The following is an 8,068-nucleotide window of genomic DNA, read 5'->3' on the forward strand; positions in this document are numbered from 1 at the left end:
CTTGGGGCAGTAAGGTCTCTATCACTACAAACAGGTACTGTCTTGTTGCTGGAGATTGGATGTTTGCCAATGTGATTCCTACTTAAAATAATTGAGATAGATTCTTAGCTTAAATTTACTCCCCATCAGCCTGACTTTGAAACAGAAAAGCCTTGTTAATGCCATGGGTGGGTTAAAAAAGTAAAGGGACACCATCTGAAGTACTTTCAGTTCCTTTTAAACTGTGTTATAAAAATAAAAAACAGTTCTGCTTGATCAGTTTTATGTGTGTATACATGTGTGTATAGAGGCTTGTGTGGTGTAAATATTCTAAACAGAATTCATAGCTTGGAGATTAGGAGGAGGGGTTGTTGAGGTAGTTTGGACACTTAGAGAGGATGAAGCAAAATAGGATAACTTGAAGGTTGTATAAATCTGTGGTGGAGGGAAGGCAGGATAGGGATTGCCCTAGGAAAGGTTGGAGGGAGGGGGTAAGGCGAGTGTGAGTGTGTTAGATAGGTGTGAGTAGGGCCAAATGGTTTTTGAGACTTGATGAGCTGTTAGAATGTGAGCAAGGTAACATTTGTGAAAGGATTCAGGGAAACCAGTTATCCAGACTTCAGTCCCAGAGGTGGGAAGTAAAGTGCTTGCGCTCTGAAGAAAGGGTGGGGATATTTGCAGTTTGGAGGCATCTGAACTGTAGCATTGGCATGCCTTTGGCAAAACATTGATAAGAGTGAATGATAGTGAAAGTGTTTTTTCTTTTTCAGGTCACTCTATCTTTATGGGAGACAACTGGTGTGTGTCTATGTTGAAAGTTAGAAATTTTGTTTCAGTTGGTGGAAGAAGAGTGAAATTGTCCAGCTCTGTCTGTTAGCAGAGTGGAAGGAGGTGGTCTTTATGGAGTTCTTAACTTATAAAGGAGAGCCGAAATGAATTATCCTCTTAGTCTGATGAGAATCTGGGTAATTAAGTTAATTTCATCTCCAAAGTAATTGCTTTAGCACCATTGTAAAGTTGAAATGTCGTAAGTCGAACCATCCTTAATCCTTAATTGTAAGTCAAGGAGCACCTGTACTAATTAAAGATCACACCTATGAAGAGCATGAAGTGAAAAGTTATCTAATAGAAGCAATAACTATGATGAAGGGCTCATGATCCAAGGACCTGAAGTTATCCTCTCCCACTTTGGATCAAACCTGACTGCCTCTCATTCCCTAGGCACTGTATGGCCTATATGGGTTTAGTGCTTCCCCATTAAGGTCAGTAATGTGAGGAAGCTGCCTTGATGTTAGTGAAGGACTTGATACCTTCTAGGAAGCTGCCTTGATATTATTGAAGGACTTGATACCTTCTAGGAAGCTGCCTTGATGTTATTGAAGGATGATACCTTCTAGGAAGCTGCCTTGATGTTATTGAAGGACTTGATACCTTCTAGGAAGCTGCCTTGATATTATTGAAGGATGATACCTTCTAGGATGCTGCCTTGATGTTATTGAAGAACTTGATACCTTCTAGGAAGCTGCCTTGATGTTATTGAAGGATGATACCTTCTAGGAAGCTGCCTTGATGTTATTGAAGGACTTGATACCTTCTAGAAAGCTGCCTTGATATTATTGAAGGACTTGATACCTTCAAGGAAGCTGCCTTGATGTTACTGAAGGACTTGATACCTTCTAGGAAGCTGCCTTGATGTTATTGAAGGACTTGATACCTTCTAGGAAGCTGCCTTGATGTTATTGAAGGATGATACATTCTAGGAAGCTGCCTTGATGTTATTGAAGGACTTGATACCTTCTAGGAAGCTGCCTTGATATTATTGAAGGAATTGATACCTTCAAGGAAGCTGCCTTGATGTTATTGAAGGACTTGATACCTTCTAGGAAGCTGCCTTGATGTTATTGAAGGACTTGATACCTTCTAGGAAGCTGCCTTGATATTACTGAAGGACTTGATACCTTCTAAGAAGCTGCCTTGATGTTATTGGACTTGATACCTTCTAGGAAGCTGCCTTGATGTTATTGAAGGACTTGATACCTTCTAGGAAGCTGCCTTGATGTTATTGAAGGACTTGATACCTTCTAGGAAGCTGCCTTGATGTTATTGAAGGACTTGATACCTTCTAGGAAGCTGCCTTGATATTACTGAAGGACTTGATACCTTCTAAGAAGCTGCCTTGATGTTATTGGACTTGATACCTTCTAGGAAGCTGCCTTGATGTTATTGAAGGACTTCATACCTTCTAGGAAGCTGCCTTGATGTTACTGAAGGACTTGATACCTTCTAAGAAGCTGCCTTGATGTTATTGAAGGATTTGTTCTGAAGACTATGTACCTTTATGCCTTGCTGGTGGCTCTTCATGCAAAGAATCAGAACTACCTTCTCCTTGGATCAAAACCAGATTACTGTACCTCCCATTCCTCAACCACCAAATTACCCTTACAGGTTTAGTACCTCCCATGAATCTAATAATTCACCAACTGCTTCTGACATAGAATAAGTTCTGAATATGAGTTATAGAAGACATCTTGAGTGTTTTTGTTAATGTTTTTATAAGAATTATGATTTTTTATTTCAAAAATAGTGTACTGTTTTTGTAAGACTTGTTGTTTTATTACAAAAAAAAACTAGTTTTTATAAAAATTATGATTTTTTTAATTACAAAAATATGTAAATAAAAATTATGATTTTTTTAATTACAAAAATATGTAAATAAAAATTATGATTTTTATTTACAAAAATAGTACTGTTTTGTAAGAATCATGATTTTTTAATAGTAATAATAATTGTTGTTTTACAAGAAGCATAAGTTTTTATTGCAATATAAATGCTTGTATTATAAGATCTTTCATTATAAGATATTTTACTATAAAATTCATGTTTTTGTAAGGTTACTGGCAATGCTTTCTTGTGCAAATTTTGCTTGCTTGACTCATGGAATCGTAATACACGATAACATGATTGTCATTTCTGATGATCACTTTTTTTTTTTCCTCCTAGTTGTGGTTGCAGGAGTCTAGTGTCTATTCGTAGCCTCTATACTACCCTGGTGCACATCAGGATTTTTTATGAATAAAATAGACAAAAATGTTTAGCAACCCATTTGCCAAACAAGCCCTCCAGGTACTGTAGATGTATAGTATACATTATCGATAAGATGGTAGTAGGTTGGTAGACAGCAACCACCCAGGGAAGTACTACCGTCCTGCCAGATGACTGTGAAACAGAAACCTGTAACTGTTTTGCATGATGGTAGGATTGCTGGTTTCTTTTTCTGTCTCATAAACACGCTAGATAACAGGGATATCTTGCTACTCCTACTTACACTTTGGTCACACTTCACAGACACGCACATGCATATATATATATACATACATCTAGGTTTTTCTCCTTTTTATAAATAGCTCTTGTTCTTCTTTATTTCTTCTATTGTCCATGGGGAAGTGGAAAAGAATCTTTACTCCGTAAGCCATGCGTGTCGTATGAGGCGACTAAAATGCCGGAAGCAATGGGCTAGTAACCCCTTCTCCTGTAGACATTTACTAAAAAAGAGAAGAAGAAAAACTTTATAAAACTGGGATGCTTAAATGTGCGTGGATGTAGTGCAGATGACAAGAAACAGATGATTGCTGATGTTATGAATGAAAAGAAGTTGGATGTCCTGGCCCTAAGCGAAACAAAGCTGAAGGGGGTAGGGGAGTTTCAGTGGGGGGAAATAAATGGGATTAAATCTGGAGTATCTGAGAGAGTTAGAGCAAAGGAAGGGGTAGCAGTAATGTTAAATGATCAGTTATGGAAGGAGAAAAGAGAATATGAATGTGTAAATTCAAGAATTATGTGGATTAAAGTAAAGGTTGGATGCGAGAAGTGGGTCATAATAAGCATGTATGCACCTGGAGAAGAGAGGAATGCAGAGAGAGAGAGAGAGATTTTGGGAGATGTTAAGTGAATGTATAGGAGCCTTTGAACCAAGTGAGAGAGTAATTGTGGTAGGGGACCTGAATGCTAAAGTAGGAGAAACTTTTAGAGAGGGTGTGGTAGGTAAGTTTGGGGTGCCAGGTGTAAATGATAATGGGAGCCCTTTGATTGAACTTTGTATAGAAAGGGGTTTAGTTATAGGTAATACATATTTTAAGAAAAAGAGGATAAATAAGTATACAAGATATGATGTAGGGCGAAATGACAGTAGTTTGTTGGTTTATGTATTGGTAGATAAAAGACTGTTGAGTAGACTTCAGGATGTACATGTTTATAGAGGGGCCACAGATATATCAGATCACTTTCTAGTTGTAGCTACACTGAGAGTAAAAGGTAGATGGGATAAAAGGAGAATAGAAGCATCAGGGAAGAGAGAGGTGAAGGTTTATAAACTAAAAGAGGAGGCAGTTAGGGTAAGATATAAACAGCTATTGGAGGATAGATGGGCTAATGAGAGCATAGGCAATGGGGTCGAAGAGGTATGGGGTAGGTTTAAAAATGTAGTGTTAGAGTGTTCAGCAGAAGTTTGTGGTTACAGGAAAGTGGGTGTGGGAGGGAAGAGGAGCGATTGGTGGAATGATGATGTAAAGAGAGTAGTAAGGGAGAAAAAGTTAGCATATGAGAAGTTTTTACAAAGTAGAAGTGATGCAAGGAGGGAAGAGTATATGGAGAAAAAGAGAGAGGTTAAGAGAGTGGTGAAGCAATGTAAAAAGAGAGCAAATGAGAGAGTGGGTGAGATGTTATCAACAAATTTTGTTGAAAATAAGAAAAAGTTTTGGAGTGAGATTAACAAGCTAAGAAAGCCTAGAGAACAAATGGATTTGTCAGTTAAAAATAGGAGAGGAGAGTTATTAAATGGAGAGTTGGAGGTATTGGAAAGATGGAGGGAATATTTTGAGGAATTGTTAAATGTTGATTAAGATAGGGAAGCTGTGATTTCGTGTATAGGACAAGGAGGAATAACATCTTGTAGGAGTGAGGAAGAGCCAGTTGTGAGTGTGGGGGAAGTTCGTGAGGCAGTAGGTAAAATGAAAGGGGTAAGGCAGCCGGGATTGATGGGATAAAGATAGAAATGTTAAAAGCAGGTGGGGATATAGTTTTGGAGTGGTTGGTGCAATTATTTAATAAATGTATGGAAGAGGGTAAGGTACCTAGGGATTGGCAGAGAGCATGCATAGTTCCTTTGTATAAAGGCAAAGGGGATAAAAGAGAGTGCAAAAATTATAGGGGGATAAGTCTGCTGAGTATACCTGGTAAAGTGTATGGTAGAGTTATTATTGAAAGAATTAAGAGTAAGACGGATAATAGGATAGCAGATGAACAAGGAGGCTTTAGGAAAGGTAGGGGGTGTGTGGACCAGGTGTTTACAGTGAAACATATAAGTGAACAGTATTTAGATAAGGCTAAAGAGGTCTTTGTGGCATTTATGGATTTGGAAAAGGCATATGACAGGGTGGATAGGGGGGCAATGTGGCAGATGTTGCAGGTGTATGGTGTAGGAGGTAGGTTACTGAAAGCAGTGAAGAATTTTTACGAGGATAGTGAGGCTCAAGTTAGAGTATGTAGGAAAGAGGGAAATTATTTCCCAGTAAAAGTAGGCCTTAGACAGGGATGTGTGATGTCACCGTGGTTGTTTAATATATTTATAGATGGGGTTGTAAGAGAAGTAAATGCGAGGGTCTTGGCAAGAGGCGTGGAGTTAAAAGATAAAGAATCACACACAAAGTGGGAGTTGTCACAGCTGCTCTTTGCTGATGACACTGTGCTCTTGGGAGATTCTGAAGAGAAGTTGCAGAGATTGGTGGATGAATTTGGTAGGGTGTGCAAAAGAAGAAAATTAAAGGTGAATACAGGAAAGAGTAAGGTTATGAGGATAACAAAAAGATTAGGTGATGAAAGATTGAATATCAGATTGGAGGGAGAGAGTATGGAGGAGGTGAATGTATTCAGATATTTGGGAGTGGACGTGTCAGCGGATGGGTCTATAAAAGATGAGGTGAATCATAGAATTGATGAGGGGAAAAGAGTGAGTGGTGCACTTAGGAGTCTGTGGAGACAAAGAACTTTGTCCTTGGAGGCAAAGAGGGGAATGTATGAGAGTATAGTTTTACCAACGCTCTTATATGGGTGTGAAGCATGGGTGATGAATGTTGCAGCGAGGAGAAGGCTGGAGGCAGTGGAGATGTCATATCTGAGGGCAATGTGTGGTGTGAATATAATGCAGAGAATTCGTAGTTTGGAAGTTAGGAGGAGGTGCGGGATTACCAAAACTGTTGTCCAGAGGGCTGAGGAAGGGTTGTTGAGGTGGTTCGGACATGTAGAGAGAATGGAGCGAAATAGAATGACTTCAAGAGTGTATCAGTCTGTAGTGGAAGGAAGGCGGGGTAGGGGTCGGCCTAGGAAAGGTTGGAGAGAGGGGGTAAAGGAGGTTTTGTGTGCGAGGGGCTTGGACTTCCAGCAGGTATGCGTGAGCGCGTTTGATAGGAGTGAATGGAGACAAATGGTTTTTAATACTTGACGTGCTGTTGGAGTGTGAGCAAAGTAACATTTATGAAGGGGTTCAGGGAAACCGGCAGGCCGGACTTGAGTCCTGGAGATGGGAAGTACAGTGCCTGCACTCTGAAGGAGGGGTGTTAATGTTGCAGTTTAAAAACTGTAGTGTAAAGCACCCTTCTGGCAAGACAGTGATGTAGTGAATGATGGTGAAAGTTTTTCTTTTTCGGGCCACCCTGCCTCGGTGGGAATCGGCCAGTGTGATAATAAAAAAAATAAAAATAAAATGGAGAATTAGACACGTGTAACATCTGGGTGGTGATATGTTTACAACAAAGATACCCAGATGTTGCACATGTCTAATTCTTCACCTCCAGATACTGCCGTCCTGTCCTTAGTGTCAAATGGAAGACTATAAACATTTTTGCACTCTGTTAGAGTGCTGGTCTTTTTCTGCTATGAATATGTAAGATGGCAGGTAAATCTTACAAACTTATACTTGCTTTCAGCATGCTCTTACATTTCCTTTTGTATGTAGTTCAAAATAGTTTTTAATCTTGTTATATTTCCTTTCCAGTTTGATGGCTGAGATGCGACTGGGCCACAGGGGCAATGATTCTCATTACCATTAACAGATAACGGTTAACAGAATTATCTAAGTTTCTTTGACTGACCATACCACAGGCGGGGATAGAACCCGCAATCAGAGAGTCTCAAAACTCCAGACTGTCGCGTTAGCCGCTGGACCAGCTAGCCACAATAAGATTCGTCCAGCTAGGTATATTTCTACACCATAGGAAGGTTAGCATAGGCACCACTATGACCACAAATGCAAGTGTTTACAGACGAATCTCCAGCTAGCGTGGCCATGATGAACTCTAGCTCAAGTCCCCTCAAAGCTGTTAACATGACTCACGAAATCGTAATGACACGATTGCAAACAGTGGTCCAGTGGCTAACATGACGGTCTGAAGTTTTGAGACTCTCTGATCACGGGTTCTATCCCCGCCCATGGTGTGATTTGTTTGCAATCATGTCATTACAATTTCGTGAGTCATGTTTTGACTGGCATTGCGTGTAGGCTGTTCTTGACAATGTTCTTCATATCCCCTAGTATTAGTACACTAACAAGGGCATAAGCTGAAAATCTGTAGCTGGATTTGCACCCACAAATTTTAGACAGTCCCTGACAGATTTTAAATCAAAGGCTGTTTTGGGGTCTTTGATACAGTATAAAGTTTTCTTCACATTTTATTATAAAACAGCCTGATTTCATTAGCATGAAGACTTGCTGAGGTTTTTTTTCAACACTGGTCATCTTCCACTGAGGTAAGGTGACCTGGAATAGAAACACTTTCACCATCATTCACACCATAACTATTTTGCCAGGGGCGCGTAAATACAACAGTTTGGACATCCCTCCAAGCAGTAAAATATCCCCACCCCTGCCTTAGAATGCAGGCACTGTACTTCCCACCTCCAGGACTCAAGTCTGGCTAACCAGCTTCCCTGAATCCCTTCACAAAATATTACCTTGTTCACACTCCAACAGCTTGTCAAGTCCAAGTCCCAAAAACTATTTGCTTCCACTCCTATCTAACACTCTAACATGCCTGCT

The sequence above is a fragment of the Cherax quadricarinatus genome, chromosome 87 (genome assembly GCF_038502225.1).
Source record: "Cherax quadricarinatus isolate ZL_2023a chromosome 87, ASM3850222v1, whole genome shotgun sequence".
Lineage (NCBI taxonomy): Eukaryota > Metazoa > Arthropoda > Malacostraca > Decapoda > Parastacidae > Cherax > Cherax quadricarinatus.